The following is an 18857-nucleotide window of genomic DNA, read 5'->3' as shown; positions in this document are numbered from 1 at the left end:
TTGGTCGACCATGGCGAGGCCTGTTCTGAGTGGAACCTGTCCTGTTAAACCGCTGTATGGTCTTGGCCACCATGCTGCAGCTCAGTGTCAGGGTCTTGGCAATCTTCTTATAGCCTAGGCCATCTTTATGTAGAGCAACAATTCTTTTTTCAGATCCTCAGAGAGTCCTTTGCCATGAGGTGCCATGTTGAACTTCCAGTGACCAGTATGAGGGAGTGTGAGAGCGATGACACCAAATTTAACACACCTGCTCCCCATTCACACCTGAGACCTTGTAACACTAACAAGTCACATGACACCGGGGAGGGGAAAATGGCTAATTGGGCCCAATTTGGACATTTTCACTTAGGGGTGTACTCACTTTTGTTGCCAGCAGTTTAGACATTAATGACTGTGTGTTGAGTTATTTTGAGGGGACAGGAAATTTACACTGTTACACAAGCTGTACACTCACTACTTTACATTGTAGGAAAGTGTCATTTCTTCAGTGTTGTCACATGAAAAGATATTATGAAATATTTATAAAAATGTGAGGGGTGTACTCATTTTTGTGAGATACTATATATATATATATATATATATATATATATATATATATATATATATATATAAAATATCTTTTATTTTGTTAATTTGTATATAGTATGATTATTGAATAAATGTTAGTTCCTTTTTGTTAGCCCCTTTTTTCTGTTAGAGCTGGGCAATGATTAATCTCGTGGGGTTTTTCTATGTAGTAGGAGAGTGGATTCTGTTCATACTGGATTTTTCTTATAAAGAAATAGTGTGGTCTTTCTGTTATATATCAAAAAGGTAACTCTGGACTTCAGTTCCCATCAGTCACTGCACTGTACTACAAGATGTCACATGACCACCTGCACCTGAATCAAGTTTCTGTTAACGATCACGCTTATATATAGCCATTGTTTGCACTGCTTCCCTGTCTTATGTTTGTCTTAGACTACCGTTGTTCATGTTACCGTGTCTTGGTCCTATTAGTTTTTGTTTAGTCCTAGCCACAGTGTTTTACATTTGTCGTAGAATCTTTTGTGTTTTGTTGGCTTATATTAATAAAACGTTTAAAATCTGCGATTGCTTCCGCATATACCTTCGGTACGTGACACTATCCCTCTTTTAGCTGAGCAACGATCTTTCTTTCCTCCTTCCTTTAATGACACAGGCCTTGACCTGAATGCTCGCTACCAGCTTGCACATCTTACTGCAGATCTGTCACTTCTGATTGATGTTCTACAAGCTGAGCTTGGTGATTCTGGATTTCCTCCGCTGTTGAGGTATAGGATGTCTCCAGCTTCTGTGTCTGTGGATGTTTCTACTCAGACAGAGTCATCTTTGACATTTGTCTCTGAAGACTTCTCTGATGATTATGACGATGATGATGACATGGCATACTCTGATCCTGGCTCTAACCCTTCTCCTGACGCCCTCAGCCCTTACCCATATTCTCCCAGCAGCCCTGACTTCTCTCCTGACCAATCCCTTTATCCTCAACCTCCATCTCCTACCGACTATTTGCCCACCAGCCCCTCAGCTTCTCAGTAAAGTTTATTGATTACATATGTTTCCCTTCTGTTTTATTTTCTTCATAAATTTTATCCAACATTCCTCCCTTTGAGGCTTTCTAAGCCTCACATGACTAATTTAGTGGGTATCTGTGAATAAACTAGTTTTGGCACACCCACCGACCGTCTGTAGTTAATTGCCTAATAGTAGCTTTGACATACCCACAGCGTCAGCGGTCATACTCGCCATCTGCCGCACCATTGGTTGTGACTACCTCTATACTACTGCTGTTGCAGTGGTCTTTAAGTAATGTCTGGAGGGCTGGAGGGAGAGATTCTAGCACCGTCCTTCTAGGTGCTTCAAAGTAAATGGGCAACTGGAGCACGGGGTGTAAGGCTCCATTCCGTCTTGTCTGGGCTGGAGCTACATAGAAATACCTGCTCATGGGGCTCTGTGTGGCTTGTTGTCTAGTATCTATATAGGTTTCTATCACCCTGGTTAAATGCCGATTATGTCTACAGTTTTTATGTGGCATATATGTTTAAGAATTTTTCACCTGTTTTGCCCCTATTTTTCTCGACCAGGCCTACTAGGCCCCAGTTATGTATTCGTCAGGACCACAAGGTTTCCTGATTAATGCCTCTCCTTGCTTTTCACAATTTGCACTTTACGCACTCAGGGTGGGCGAAAAAACCTCTATGAGGGAAAAATTCCCACCCTGCCAGCACCCTTGTACTCAACAGCACCCTTTCTCTTTTCCTGTGCCTGATTGTGTTCACAGTTTACATTACATATATCATCATAACAGTTCATTGCATTATTACAAATAATTCAGAACAAGGGAATGTCCATTTCACCCCATTTGGCAGTGTCTTTTCTTTTGCACAGGTTATCTTCAGCCCAGGCACTTTACATACCATAGAGGGCCACCCTTGGGGAGAGGTTAGGCCAGCACTTACACCCAGGGCATGGCTCATCACTTCCATGAACACAGATGTAGATTCACACAAATGCTGGACAGACCCCACAGATCACACCCAAATCAACAACTTACTTTTACTCTACCTATCATTGTAAAGATTAGATGGTAGTGGTGTCCTTTATGGAGATAACAGGTTCATTTTTCCTATCTTCTGAACCCCTTACCTATAATCACTCCTTTACGCACTGATTTCCTTAATTCGACTCTTCTTTAATTTAAGGGATGTCTATGCATAAACACTGCCTTTCTTACCCGTCGCCCTCCCTCTGCTAGTTGTCTGATTGTCACCTTTATGTCTCCCAAATGTTGCCTATCCAGCAATTCTAATCCTATATCTTCTATGTCGGACCTAACTTCCACAACCGCCTGTCCTGGGCAGCTCTCAAACAATTCTTGGGCTATCTGGGGCTTGTGGTTCACTCGTGCGCTGCTACTGTTCAAATTAAAATGACACGGCTGTACCCAATTTAGACGAGAGCTCTGCAGATTTATTGATCCATTTGCCCGCTCAACCATGCCTCGGGATTGGGGGTGATATACACATCCCAGTTTATGGTCCATTCCCAATGTGCTTGCAATTGCTTCAATTTACAAGATTTACAAAATGGGTGCCATTATCTGACCTCAAAAAATCAGGGATGCCAAATCTTTGGATGACTTCACGACACATAAACTTGGCAGCTGAATGGGCATCTTCTTTAGCTGTTGCAGTTGCCTCCACCCACCTGCTGAAGCGATCTTCCACTACCAAAATATAGCGTTTCTTTTCCACTCTGTTATCGGCCCCCATATCTACATAGTCCATCATTATGTGCCGAAAGGGACCCATTGGTGCTGGTATATGACCTACGGGAGCTGTAAAGTTTTTCTGGACATTGTGCTTAACACATGTCTCGCACTTACTAAGTGTGTGATCAACAATACAGGCCAGGTACGGAGATCACCACTCTTGGCAGACTTTTCGGATAGTTTCTGTTCTGTTAGCATGGTCTTGACCATGCTCTTCCCTTATTAGTAACGGGAGAAAGCTAGCTGGGGCTACACACAATTCCTCTATGCTCCGCTCCAGCCCTGTTCCTGCTTCCTTTTCCGCCCCCCTTTTTATCCACATAGATTTTTCTGCCACCCCTGTGGCATTCTTTAACTCTACAATGTGTGCCATATTATCTTCCGGAGGGGGTCACACTTGCCCCTCCCCTGGATTAGTTAGAGCCATCATCTGAGCTGGCTCTACCGCCACTTTCTTTGCTGCCTCATCCACAACTGTATTTCCTCTAGTGATGAAAGAATCATTAGTTTTATGTGCCTTGCCTTGCAACTATAGCTAACTTTACAGGCAGCAACATTGCATACAACAAGTCTGAAATGGCAGCACCATGAATTATGGTCAACCCGTCTGCTCGTTGAAACCCCCTTTGTGCCCAGATGGGCCCAAACACATAACACATGCCATGAGCGTATGCCGAATCTATGTAAACTGTGCAGCTCTTGCCATTTCACAATTTACCGGCTGCAGTTAGCGCCCTTATTTCAGTCAGCTGGGCTGAGCAGGTTTGGGGAGGAGGAACGCTCATCACTATTTCGAAGATAGATGGGGTTTGTTTAACCTCAACTACCGCATATCCCGCCTTGTTTCCTGCATCGGTTCGGAAGCAGGATCCACCTACGATAAATGTGTGTTGTGCACCTTCTAGCGGGTGGTTCTCCAAATCAGGTCGTGGTTTTAGATATTTCTCAGACTCCGCCACACATTCATGTGGGGTGCCATCAAGAGGGGTTACGAGTTTGTCCGCTGGGTTGACTGTGGTACAACGTTCGATAGTTAGTTCTGGGGCCGATAGAATAGAGTAATAACCCATACGGCGTTTGACTCGTTAGAAGGGCATGTAACGCGTGCGTGGTTTACAGTGTAACCGGATGCCCCATTGTAATTGTGGACACTTTTTGATACGCGAAGGCAGCTGCTGCCAAGGAACAATAACAGGGTGGCATCCCCTTTTCCACATTATCGAGCGCTGTGCTATAATATGCAATGGCTTGTTTCCCCATGCCTTGTTGGAGTTGGGTCAGAAAGGCTGACGCATATCCCTTTCTTTCGGAGACATAAAGGTGAAAACATTTGCTGTAATCTGGGTTGGCTAATGCGGGAGCAGTCATTAGGGCATTTTTAATATCTACAAAGGCTGCTAATGCCTCTGGAGTCCATACAAGGGAAGCATTTGGTTGTGATGGGTTGGCTGCTTTTATCATGTCTCTCAACAGTTGAACCCTTAAAGCAAATTTGCATACCCACAGCCAGCTAAATCCCGCCATTACCAGAAAGGCCAACATTTGGCATACCGTTTTCGGTTGTGGTGCCTTGCTTATGGCTTCCACATGTTTTGGTGCAATTGTGCGGCTTTCCCCCTCCAACACACGACCCAAATACTCCACATTTTTCCGACAGTATTGCAATTTTTCTTTGTTTACCTTATGCCCATTTTTGGCAAGCATCGTCAGGATTTTCAATGAGTCCTACTGACACTGCTCTTTAGATGGGCTACAGATCAGAAGATCGTCAACATACTGCAACACGGTGTGACGTTATCCAATGTATTTCTGTTTGCTCTATGTGCCATTTGTGTGGCTATGTTGGTGATGGGATGGGTTTCTTATGTCTCATCCCCATTCTCTAGGCCCCGCCTACTGCATGCGTCACGTTCCAGCTTGCTAGTGGATGATTACATCTTGTCCACGCCTGCTCCGGCCTGGTGCGACAGGATTGGTTGCCAGCACATTTCCGGAAGTGTACTTAAGCCTCGACAGGCTGCATCCCAGGGAAGATCATTGCATTGTGTTGTGTGTAGAGAGAAGTGCTTTTCGCCTGTGTATGTCTATTTCGACTGTATATGACCTTATGCTTGATTTGACTTTGTTTATGCTCTGCCCCGTTACGATTCGTGTAATACACTTGTGTATATATGTATATATTATTTTGTTAATTAACCCACTAATAGTCATGTCTGTAAATAGTGCACGGTTAAGAGTGGTTTGTAGGGATTCGAATTCGGAGTTCGATGGAGTAGGACACGAAGTTGGAGGCTCCTTCAGATTTTGATTAAAATTCTAATTAATTTGCGCTTTTTGGTTATACAATAGATTTTGACTTATTCTACTCCGTTTCCTTGCTTTCCGTTTCCTTGTTTCTGCTTACTTTTAACTTTGTGGCACGTTAAAATGTCTGGAAAGAACACGAAAACCCTTGGTAGCATTCAGACACGACTGAGTTCTAGTGTGCGCGCCATGAGCGAGTCCCCTTCTTCCCCTGAATCCGTGTGGTGGAGCAGTGACCCTGGCTTCACTGCACTCAGACTTGATCTGCTGGCTTTACTGAGGAAGGACATTGCCGATATTTTAAAAAAGGAGCTCCAGGAGAATCTCGGGGGTGCACTGTCTACTATCCAGCTTGACCTGCAGGCTGTGAAAACACAGCTGGCTAGTGATAAAGTTGCTACCGAGGCTACCATGTCAACACTGAAAGGTACTGTTGGGGAAACGGAGCACGTTCTCTCTCTGGTTGCACCGATGACATAGATCACATGAAGACTACTATCGAGTCTCTCACTGCGACCGTGACTCAATTAGAGAATAAATGTGAAGATTTGGAGTTGAGGTCACGGCGCAATAACTTTAGGATAGTCGGAGTTCCAGAGGGCGCTGACACATGTACAACTGCTGCTGTAGCGGCCTTGTTAAAAGAGGCGTTTGGTCTGAAGAAGGAGTCCCACCGAACCCTTCAGCCAAAGCCCAAGCCTGGTGAACGACCACGAGCTATTGTGTGCAGATTCCACTATCACAGTGATTGTGTTGACATTTTACGCCGTGCGAGAGAGATCCAGCGGATTAAACTGAGGGATTTGACCATCTCCATTTTCCCTGACTACATAGCCAAGATAGCCCGGGCCCGGGCCGCGTTTAACGAGGTTCGGCGTCAACTTCGTGGTATTGAGGGCGCTCGCTATGGAATACTTCACCCAGCTCGGCTTCGCATTACATATAACGGTGTTCAGAAGGACTTTATTTCAGCCGAGGAAGCAGGAGACTATGTTAAACTCTTGATATCGGGGTGAACTGCATCATCTACACAGCGGCATCTTTTTTGCTTTTCTTTTCTTTTTATTTTTTGCACTTGGTCTTCCAGCGCTTCTGTATTCAGATTTTTATTGAAGATATTGTCGTTGTATTACTTCGCCTAGATTTTGTGGACTTACTCCTCTTAAATCTACTTCTGTATTAATGTAATTTTGTTGGTTAGTTCAGCTTACTCTCTGATTTGTTTTCACATTGTGGACAACTTTTGGTTATTGTAGGATACACTGCTGTCTCATTTGTTTTATGGAGACTTTGGGTGTGGGAGTTTGGGGGATTGTGAGAGTAAACAAAACATGCCAATGCTTTGAAGGATGTGAATTGGAACAGTGTCACGAATCGTGATGGAGCAGAGATAGGACAGATGCAAGTGCAGGATGAACAGTTGTTTATTTGAAAGAGAGACAGGCAGACAAATCCAAAACGTGATCCAAAACGTAATCCATAAACATGCAAGAGGTCAGGCGATTGGCAAACAGACATACACAGGGCAAGGCAGGAATCTAGGTCGTGGTCACGGAAAACAGGGTCGGTAAACAAAACAAGAAACGAACTATGACGAGGGACTGGAAGCGGATAATCCAGCGTGAACTAACTCTAAACATGGACCGTGACTATGACTATGACTATGATACGAGCTAAACTAACTCTAAACATGGACCGTGACTATGACTACGATACGAACTAAACTAACTCTAAAGTACTAATCTTCCGCGTTGTGTGCTGGGAGGTGCGCAGTATATATGTGGACATGATCAGCGTCTAAACCGCTAGCAGCTGAGAGCAATTCAGACCCACGTGAAATCCCAGCCAATGACAGAACAGGGAGGAGCCAGAAACATAAACAAAACACACGTGTCCAGATGTCATTACAGTCAACAACGGAAAAGCAGGTGCTCGCGCATTCGCACTTAGAGCACGCTGCTTCAAGGGGGAATCGTGACAGAACCCCCCCCCCATAGGCACTCCTCCCGGAGTGCCATGAGTCATCCCACTTCATTGGCGGCCCCGGCCCCCTGGGCTGAATGTCCTAAGCAGAGCCAGGAAACTGCACGGTGTTCTTGGCGGCGTAGGGAAGCGGAGCGACGACCCTGGCTGAACAGAGAGGCTGAGCGACGTCCTCGGCTGAACAGGGAGGCTGAGCGACGACCTCGGCTGGGCAGGGAGGCTGAGCGACGTCCTCGGCGGAGCATGAGGGCAGAGCAATGTCCTTGGCAGAGCATGAGGGCAGAGCGACGTCCTCGGCGGAGCAGGGAAACAGAGCACTGTACTCAGCAGAGCAGGGAAGCAGGGTGACGTCCTCGTTGGAGCATGAAGGCAGAGCGACGTCCTCGGCGGAGCAGGGAAACAGAGCACTGTACTCCGCAGAGCAGGGAAGCAGGGCGACGTCCTCGTCGGAGCATGAAAGCGGAGCGACGTCCCCTGTAAGGCCAGGGAGAGGAGCGTGGGCCTCCGTGCGGCCAGGGAGAGGAGCGTGGGCCTCCGTGCGGCCAGGGAGAGGAGCGTGGGTCTCCTCAAAGCAGAAGGGGGGAACGATGTTTGCCATGGAGCAGGAAGGCTGAGCGACGACCTCAGCTGAACAGGGAGGCTGAGCGACGACCTCAGCTGAACAGGGAGGCTGAGCGACGACCTCAGCTGAACAGGGGGGCTGAGCGACGACCTCAGCTGAACAGGGGGGCTGAGCGACGACCTCAGCTGACCAGGGGGGCTGAGCGATGACCTCAGCTGACCAGGGGGGCTGAGGCTCTGAGGTCACCAGGTGAACCTTGGGCCTGGGCGGAGCTTGGGTGGCCGTGTCAGTAGACTCAGGCATGAGCAGAACTTGGCGGTGCGTGTCAGTAGACTCGGGCGTGAGCAGAACTTGGCGGTGCGTGTCAACAGACTGTGGCGTGAGCAGAACTTGGCGGTGCGTGTCAGCAGACTGGGGCGTGAGCAGAACTTGGCTGGGCGTGTCAGCAGACTGGGGCGTGAGCAGAACTTGGCTGGGCGTGTCAGCAGACTGGGGCGTGAGCAGAGCTTGGTCAACTGGATCAGCAAGCTTGAACGTGAGCTCAGGGACGTGAGGCTTGGCTTGGACCTCAGGGACGTGAGGCTTGGCTTGGACCCCAGGGACGTGAGGCTTGGCTTGGACCTCAGAGCCTGGAGGCTTGACTTGGACCTCAGAGCCTGGAGGCTTGACTTGGACCTCAGAGCCTGGAGGCTTGACTTGGACCTCAGAGCCTGGAGGCTTGACTTGGACTTCAGAGCCTGGAGGCTTGACTTGGACTTGGATTTCAGGGACTTGAGACTTGACTTGGACTTCAGAGACTGGAGGCTTGACTTGGACTTGGATTTCAGGGACTGGAGGCTTGACTTGGACTTCAGAGCCTGGAGGCTTGACTTGGACTTCAGAGCCTGGAGACTTGACTTGGACTTCAGAGCCTGGATGCTTGACTTGGACTTCAGAGCCTGGAGGCTTGACTTGGACTTGGATTTCAGGGACTTGAGACTTGACTTGGATGTCAGAGACTGGAGGCTTGACTTGGACTTGGATTTCAGGGACTTGAGACTTGACTTGTATGTCAGAGACTGGAGGCTTGACTTGGACTTGGATTTCAGGGACTGGAGGCTTGACTTGGACTTCAGAGCCTGGAGGCTTGACTTGGACTTCAGAGCCTGGAGGCTTGACTTGGACTTGGGCCTCAGGGACTTGGGACTTGACTTGGATTTGGACCTCAGGGTTGAGCCCTGGTGCTGGTGCCTCCCTGCTGACCTCTCGCTGGAGCTCGGCAGGTGAGCCCACCTCGTGGGGCTCAGGTTCGAGCTCTGAGGTCGCCAGGTTAACCTCCGGCTGGGGCTCTGGTGCTATGACCTCCGACAGGCGTTCCGAGGTCACCCTGTCGATCCCGGGCTGGGTCTCTGCACGGGCTCTCCGGTGGAGTTTCTTATGCTCCTGCCAGCTGCTCTTGAAGCATTCCTGAGAGCAGAAGAAAGCTTCCTGGAGGCCCAGCTTCTTGCAGGTGGGACATTGAAGCTGAGTCTCTCTCCCGCAGCCCTCGGTCATACATCTCGGAGATTTCGCCCCGCGTTGGCCGGAAACTGAAGTGGATCACTGGTTACTCCCCTGTCCATCTCCTCATAATAGAGGTTGAATGGTGGGTCCACCTGGGGCTGTCCATTGACTCTCCACCCCAGTAAATCAAGGCCACGAAGTTGTCCAGGCTGTGAAAACTCCTCCATAAACAGCTCTGCAAACTGAGTGACATCATGGAGGGCTGGCGACCCAGCACTCACCAGCTGCTCCGCCCAGTCACGGGCCAGACCGCAAAACCTGGACACAAGGAACGCGATCCACTCTCTCTTAGAAGGCTTGGGAAACGCCAAGCTGCAGAAATACTCCTGGCAGCTGAAGAGGAACTCCAGCGGGTAACTCCCCAATCCCGCTGTCTCTGGTGGCAATTCAAGGGCGTACCTTTGGGGAAATTGCACGGACGAAAAATGCGGCCAGTAATCCGAGCGTTCCCCGATGAGGTATTGTCCTACTACTTCCCTTCTTCCTGTGGCGTGACTTCTCTCTCGTCTTCGTGCTGCATCCATGTTGAGGCGGAAGATTCTGTCACGAATCGTGACGGAGCAGAGATAGGACGGATGCAAGTGCAGGATGAACAGTTGTTTATTTGAAAGAGAGACAGGCAGACAAATCCAAAACGTGATCCAAAATGTAATCCATAAACATGCAAGAGGTCAGGCGATTGGCAAACAGGCATACACGGGGCAAGGCAGGAATCTAGGTCGTGGTCACGGAAAACAGGGTCGATAAACAAAACAAGAAACGAACTATGACGAGGGACTGGAAGCGGATAATCCAGCGTGAACTAACTCTAAACATGGACCGTGACTATGACTATGACTATGACTATGATACGAGCTAAACTAACTCTAAACATGGACCGTGACTATGACTACGATACGAACTAAACTAACCCTAAAGTATTAATCTTCCGCGTTGTGTGCTGGGAGGCGCGCGGTATATATGCGGACATGATCAGCGTCTAAACCGCTAGCAGCTGAGAGCAATTCAGACCCACGTGAAATCCCAGCCAATGACAGAACAGGGAGGAGCCAGAAACATAAACAAAACACACGTGTCCAGATGTCATTACAGTCAACAACGGAAAAGCAGGTGCTCGCGCATTCGCGCTTAGAGCACGCTGCTTCAAGGGGGAATCGTGACAAACAGAGTAATGTTATTCAATTGCGAATCTGTTTTTAGAGGATTTAAACCTAACATGGTGAACATATTATATTATAGAATTCAGGCAATTTTACTGAGGTTATCTCATACAGTGTGGCAAGTAATAATCTGGAAAGACCTTTGTAATATCACAGTCTAAAAGTCGATTTAAAGAGAAGCAAATCAGTAAATGAATCACATGAAAATGAATCACATATAAATGAATCATACATAAATGAATCACATGAAAATGTATCACATGAAAATGTATCACATGAAAATGTCCATCCATCCATCCATCTTCTACCGCTTACCCCTTTTCAGGGTCACGTGGAAACCTGGAGCCTATCCCAGGGAACCACATGAAAATGTATCATACATAAGTGAATCACATGTAAATGAATCACATGAATATGAATCACATGAATATGAATCACATGAAAATGAATCACATGTAAATGAATCATATGAAAATTAATTAATAAATTAAAAGACAAGAGTGGTTTGTAGGAAGTCGGCGCCAGTTGTGTTGATTCTTCTTTTCTCCTGGTTTTAGGTTAGCTAGGGAGTGATGGAAGATGGTGTATTTTTGTTTCATTTTCTTGTAGTTTAGTTAGTTTTCTTTTGGTAAAGTTGGAGGGTATTTTTGTTTATTATTTTGGCTTGGCCGGCTTCTGAAGAGTGAAGCCACTGTATATATAAAAGGTGTTACGTTTGGAGAATAAAACAAAGCAAACACAATCTTGGTCTCGCCAACCCTTTTCTTTTTTTATTTTGTTGTATGTTGCGGCCTGACCTAGACCGGATCGTAACAACTGTGCTTTGGCATTCCAGGGCTGAGAGATCTTGAGCTAGTACCTGGTTAATATTGAGGGCTCTCACAGTATCCTTGTGGGAGCCTAGTGTATGTGTATTGTTGCCCTTCATAAATGAATGTGAATAAGTGCTGGGAATCTGGATGGAGAGGTACGCTAATTAAGGTGGAGCATAGGTCTATCACCGTATACCATTTGGTCCCTTCTGGTATGGTAGACAGAAGGGTATGTGGGTCAGGTACCACAGGCATCTCAGGCACGACTACTTGATTTATGGCCCTTAAATCATGTACCAGCCTCCATTGATCTGAATCGGGTTTCTTAACCAGAAAGATGGGGCTGTTGCACTGGCACTGGTAGGGACTAACACTCCGGCCTCTATTAGGCCATATATTGTTGGTCTTATTCCTTCTCTTGCCTGCACTGACAAAGGATACTGTTTCTGGTGTGGCAGTCTCACATTTCCCTTTCACCTTTATTTTTGCTAAGCCTGCTGACTTAACCATCCCTACATCCGTTGGGTGCCTTGTCCGCAACTGTTCTGGTACTGTCTTCAAAAGTTTGTCACCTTCCTGGTTCTTCTCTGTCTCTACCATTGCCATCTGATAACCTCTGTTGCCTAGCTCTGAATGTATACTAACTCTAGTTGCCACCGTGGAGTCGATGGCCACCACAGAAATGCCTATAAACTGTCCATCTGGGGATCTATGCAAATACGGATTCTCAGTTGGCCTCCATTCCTTAACTTCCCTTGCCTGTTTTACCATTGGCTCTAAGTCCTTCGGTTCAAAGTCTTTTGCGACCATGAGGGTGGCGTGGGGGGCCGCATTCTCCTCTTGATACCAGTTCGTGATTCTGTCTGGGAGTTTAATCATGGCAGCCACTCCTTGCGGGCCACTCACTATGTCCATTGTCTTGATGTCCATCATTTGTCCTTGTCCCATTTCTTCCCACATTTGGGCGAACTCTTGGTGTTCTCCTCCTTTGTCATACTTTATGGTGCAGTGTAGAGGGGTGTCAGCTTCTCGGCAGTCGGGCCGCATGTGTTTTAGCCATGGTGTCCATTCCACCATTCCTCACACTCCTCTACTCCTGTTACTGCTGGATGTTCCTCGTAGTTGTGTTGTTCTCGTCTGTCCTCAACCTCTGGCCCACCTACTTCTTCTCTCATGTCAGGGTCAAGTTCTCTTCACGGCTCTATCTTAGGTTTCACCCCCAGGGGACCCTTCTGTATGACCTGGGTCGTGCGTCAGTCTTCAGTCTTTGCCTTTACCATTGTTGTGCTCATAAATTGGTACTGCTGGAATTCCCTCCAATACTCCTGCACATCCTCGTCCCTTGACCCACTTCCTGCATCAGTTTGAGTGGCTCATTTCGTTCTACTATTCGATTGTCTTCTTCGACATACCCTCATTTTTCTTCTGCATCTTCTTGTTCCTTTTGTCCTTCTTTCAATGGCTTCTGGATGCCTGAGAATACTCCTCTAACCTCCATTTTGACTGGTTTCCACGCTTGTTCCCTTTCTCCTAGAGTTTGCACCATGTATGTTCCTGCTGTTGGAGTGCGCATTCTGGGTTTTGCTTGTGGAACATACCGTGGGTTATATGTAGGTGGCGGCTCCGGCTCCCATTGTTTCTTGCATGGTGGCATGTTTTCCTTTATCTCACATTCTTTTTCTTTCTCCTTTATCATTCATTCCTTGTCAATTGCTTCCTTTATTTTCCTTGCCAGTTCCTTCTCCTGCTCCTCTTTTTTCCTTTTTGCTGCTGCTTTTGCATGTTCCTTCTACACTCTTTCTTCTTCCCTTCTCTCTTTTCCTTCTTCTTCAAACCATTCCACTATCTCCTCTTTCTTTGACAACTTTGTTCAAGCCTTCATTCCTTTTTTCTGCTCATCCCAGACTGCAAGCCTTTCTCTCATTTTTAAACACAGCTGTTCATCAAAAGTCCCTATCTCGGGCCACCTCAACACCCCACTTGTCTTTTCATTCCATTTTTTACAATAATGTCTGATATCTTTCTCGTTGGCTTTATGCTTTTCTACAATAATCTCTATTGGATTTACTCCCGCTTTCTTATCCACCATTTTCTTTCTAATTTAGGTGTATCTGTGTATTACGTTTGTTAATGATTTTTTTCCAGGCCGTACCTCACAAATCCCAGCCTCTTATGACCCTACGCACACTTCCCGCGAGTTTCCATTTATTTTTGTACGTCTTCCCTAACCCAAAAGTTTACAGCTGTGTTACACAACCAAACACTTTTTCCCTTACTTTTCGTACTTTCTTGTGGGGTTTTTCTATGTAGTAGGAGAGTGGATTCTGTTCTTACTGGGTTTTTCCTATAAGGAAAGAGTGTGACTCTGTTCTTTTTGTGGTCTTTCCCTCTTTTAGCTGAGCAATGACTTTTCTTCCCTCCTTTCTTTAATGACACAGGCCTTGACCTGAATACTCGCTACCAGCTTGCACATCTTACTGTGGATCTGTCACTTCTGATTGATGCTCTACAAGCTGAGCCTGGTGCTTCTGGATTTCCTCCACCTTTGAGGTATAGGATGTCTCCAGCTTCTGTGTCTGTGGATGCTTCTACTCAGACAGAGTCATCTTTGACGTTTGTCTCTGAAGACTCCTCTGACCCTTATGACGATGATGATGACATGCCGTACTCTGATCCTGGCTCTAACCCTTCTCCTGACACCCTCAGCCCTTACCCATATTCTCCCAGCAGCCCTGACTTCTCTCCTGACCAATCCCTTTATCCTCAACCTCCATCTCCTACCGACTATTCGACCACCAGCCCCCAAATTCTCCATAAAGTTTTATTGATTACATATGTTTACCTTGTGTTTTATTTTCTTCATAAATTTTATCCAACATGCCTTATAAAGCAATGGTAACGATCCGCCCCGGGGATGGAGACTGACGAGGCCTAAGTACACGTCCAGAAATGTACAGCCAACTAATCCCAAAGCACAAGGTGGGAGCAGGCATGTACGAGATGTGATCATCCAATGGCAAGCCGGAACATGACGCATTGCAGTGGACTGGGCTTAAAAGAGCAGGAGACAAAAGACACCCATCCCACCCCCGACATAGACACATGAATGGCACATAGTACAAACAGAAATACAATTGTGGACATAAATCTAAGGACCTGTGTAAATAGTGCACTGTTATAATGGTTAGTAGGAAGTCGGTGCCATTTATGTTTATTTTTTTTTCTCCTGGTTTTGGGTTAGCTAGGGAGTGAGGGAAGACAGTGAATTTTTGTTTTCTTTTCTTGTAGATTAGTTAGTTTTCTTTGTGTACAGTTAGAGGGTATTTTTGTTTATTATTTTGGCCTGTTCAGCTTCTGATGTGAAACCACTTATTTGAAACCACCTATTTAAAAAAAAAATAAAAACAAAGCAAATGCAATCCTGGTCTCGCCAACCCTTTATTATATTTTATGTTGCAGCCTGATCTAGACCATTGAATTGCTTAAAAATTACCATGGTAACACAGAGCTCCAAGGTATAAAAATATGGCATTTAATATGAACCAAACAGTAACCAGTTTTAACACCTAAAAAAAGTTTACATAGCAAATTTTAGCAAAGTGCTTTGCAGTAAATTAAAATGTAAAATAAAAATGGTGCTGTTTTTGAAAAAAAAATCTTTTAACATTTAAAGATTCAGATTGAGGTTGTGGTGAGGTTTCAATCAGTATATCTGGGTAAGACACATTGAACGATTCACTTCTGGCATTCATGAAGAAGTCATAAACTCCACTGGAATAATAAACAGAATCTAATAAAACCAAGAGTGGAAATTATTGGTGCAAGGTTGTTAGGATAGGCTTCCTCCAACCTGGAACTATATCCTACAGTCCACGGGGTGGCGGTAATACGCCTAACAGCTGTGTCTCCGACCAGCAGAAATCACAGAAGAAGAAAAAGCTGCAGCAGGTATCTCCTGAGCAGTTGACTTATTACACCAAACTAATCATCTCCAGATTAAATTATTTCTGACAGTTTTAAAGTTAGATTTGATCGAGTTTAAAAATAAAAGCTGGTTATTTTGTCTGTGTTTGAGGAATTAAAACGTTCTGTTTTTAAACCCGAGGTAAGTTAAATGGAAGCTGTGTGGCCGAATCCCAAATTGATGTGTAATTTCTAGTTTAAGTGCACTACATTAGGGATGAAATAATGAAGGTCTACACCCTATGTAGTGCACTATTTAACTAATGAGGTGAGATTTGTATTAGCAATTTAGCAATTAAAAAATAATTGAGCAGCTAAAATAACTTTATATTTCTGTAATGTTTTAATATATAAACTGCAAAACCGAGGTAAAGTTGGGTTTATATTGGACATTCGCTGCACATTCAAACTTCTCTCTTCTATTTCTCAATAAATAAACACAAAACGGACAAAATGTATATTTGTTTACTCCGGAGTGTTCAGAGAACCAAGTACAACTGAATATATTTTAAAATGTTCTCCCGTTAAAGTCCGCGGAAGCCAGATGTTTATTATCAGCGCTTTATAGTAATGTAGTCAGTAAGGGACTGTCTAAAAAGTGCATGACCTGGGCAACTGTGTAATATGGTATAAGGTTATAACAGTTAGTTGCTGTCCATGTAGATTGACGTAGATTAGTTAGAAAAGTTGTTTATTAGCAATAACCTTGATAAATCAGGTAAAGCAATATTTAATGGTTTCAGGTAATGTACTGGTGCAGTAACAACTCTGGGACAAAATCACTTAGTAATATATATACAGAATCTCACAAAAGTGAGTACAACCCTCACATTTTTGTAAATATTTGATTATAACTTTTCATGTGATAACACTGAAGAAATGACACTTTGCGACAATGTAAAGTAGTGAGTGTACAGTTTGTATAACAGTGTAAATTTGCTGTCCCCTCAAAATAACTCAACACACAGCCATTAATGTCTAAACCACTGGCAACAAAAGTGAGTACACCCCTAAGTGAAAATGTCCAAATTGGGCCCAATTAGCCATTTTCCCTCCCTGGTGTCATGTGACTTGTTAGTGTTACAAGGTCTCAGGTGTGAATGGGGAGCAGGTGTGTTAAATTTGGTGTCATCGCTCTCATACTCCCTCATACTGGTCACTGGAAGTTCAACATGGCACCTCATGGCAAAGGACTCTCTGAGGATCTGAAAAAAATAATTGTTGCTCTACATAACGATGGCCTAAGCTATAAGAAGGTTGCCAAGACCCTGACACTGAGCTGCAGCACGGTGGCCAAGACCATACAGCAGTTTAACAGGACAGGTTCCACTCAGAACAGGTCTCGCCATGGTCGACCAAAGAAGTTGAGTGCATATGCTCAGCGTCATATCCAGAGGTTGTCTTTGGAAAATAGATGTATGAGTGCTGCCAGGATTGCTGCAGAGGATGAAGGGGTGGGGGGTCAGCCTGTCAGTGCTCAGACCATACCCCGCACACTGCATCAAATTGGTCTGCATGGCTGTCGTCCCAGAAGGATGCCTCTTCTAAAAATGATGCACAAGAAAGCCCACAAACAGTTTGCTGAAGACAAGCAGACTAAGGACATGGATTACTGGATATAACCAAATAAACTTATTCGGTTCATATGGTGTCAAGTGTGTGTGGTGGCAACCAGGTGAGGACTACAAAGAAAAGTGCGTCTTGCCTACAGTCAAGCATGGTGGTGGGAGTGTTATGGTCTTGGTTTGTTTAATATGCTTTATTATAATTGAAACTTGAAACCATTTTTTATGAAAGTATGTGTTAAAAAGTCTCCCATTTAAAGTTAAATAAAATAAACAGAGGAGAAAATGGAAATTCCAGTTGATCATCAAAAGCAGCCAGAGACAGCTGTTTCAGGAAAACCTTTCACTGCACAACCAGAGTTCAAAAACTTGCTACACCGAATTGAAAGACAAGATGGCGGTGGTGCATCACAAAAGAGACCAAAGAGACAAACAAAAGTCCCCAAAAGATTCAAATACTTTTTTTTAATCAACAAGGCCATATCAGGTTCTTCTACTGTTCCACAAAGGTTTTTAAAGCTTACAGTGGTAAAGGACTAACAAACCCCAGAATATCATTTCAAGACTTTATGGGAGGAGAGTTCTTTCAGAGAGAACTTGAGACCACAAAGAAACGAGTGGAGGGGAAAAGAGAGCAGATACGCAAAAGGCCAGAATCCCCACACATTGGTCAGTTGTGTATATTTTGTAAAAGTGAACTGAAGCAGGGCCCAAACAGTAAGTCTGCTTTTTATGAGCTGAAAAGACTGAGATGGGTGGCAGAGAAAAAGAAAATGAATAGAAGTGTTCCACTGTAAATATCTTGCAGTTCTGCTGAATATTTAACTAATGTAGATATATTTTCACTTTATTTTACAGCGTAAGTTTAAGTTTGTATTAATATGTAAATATGGACAGACTTACAGTATCTGTATTCAAATTTTATTTGTCTCACACACATGTGTATATATATATGTGTGTTTCTTCACTATTATTGATTTTGGTTTTCATTGCCTGTATAAAGTGTTTAAAATGCAAATAATCAAAAATTTTCATATTGTATCATATTGTAATCATATTGTAAATGTAAAAAGTAAAAATAATGTAAAACTGCTGCAAAAGTGATATTTTTAATGGATAAATGTTGACATAGTGGTCAGAGATTTATTGAGAGGTTTGTTCTATGTTGCACATTTGATGAATAAATATTTGAACTCTACATGCAATTAATCATTTAATAACAATACACTGGCCATCAAACACGGAAACCATTTTAAAGCAAATTATAATACTAATGCATTGTTATTATTTCAGAACTGTGTTACATGTATGTCTTTGTGCTTATAATGCATAAAGTTGCGTGAAACAATTTTTCAGAGTTGCACTGAGTGGGATTCGAACCCTGTTGAGAAAACCACAGAAAACCTTTTCATTTGATTGTTTGGCACTGAATGCCAGCTATCCACTACTGACCTCCACGAGACCAACAGGGATGCTTACAAGAACGGCCGCCCTCAGTCCTACATCCACTCCCGCTCCCAATTTAGGAACCTGGGAAGTGTCCAAACTGTTCACAAATAACTCTTCAATTTTTATCAACAAAAACTCACTGCAAGCTGTAACTTGGTCATGCAACACTCAATCGAATGTGCCCAAGTGTGTACGTACTAATCAGTATGTGTGAGTAGTATGAAT

Source organism: Ictalurus furcatus, unplaced genomic scaffold (genome assembly GCF_023375685.1).
Source record: "Ictalurus furcatus strain D&B unplaced genomic scaffold, Billie_1.0 scf5, whole genome shotgun sequence".
NCBI classification, from domain to species: Eukaryota; Metazoa; Chordata; class Actinopteri; order Siluriformes; family Ictaluridae; genus Ictalurus; species Ictalurus furcatus.
This window is presented reverse-complemented; position numbering follows the sequence as displayed.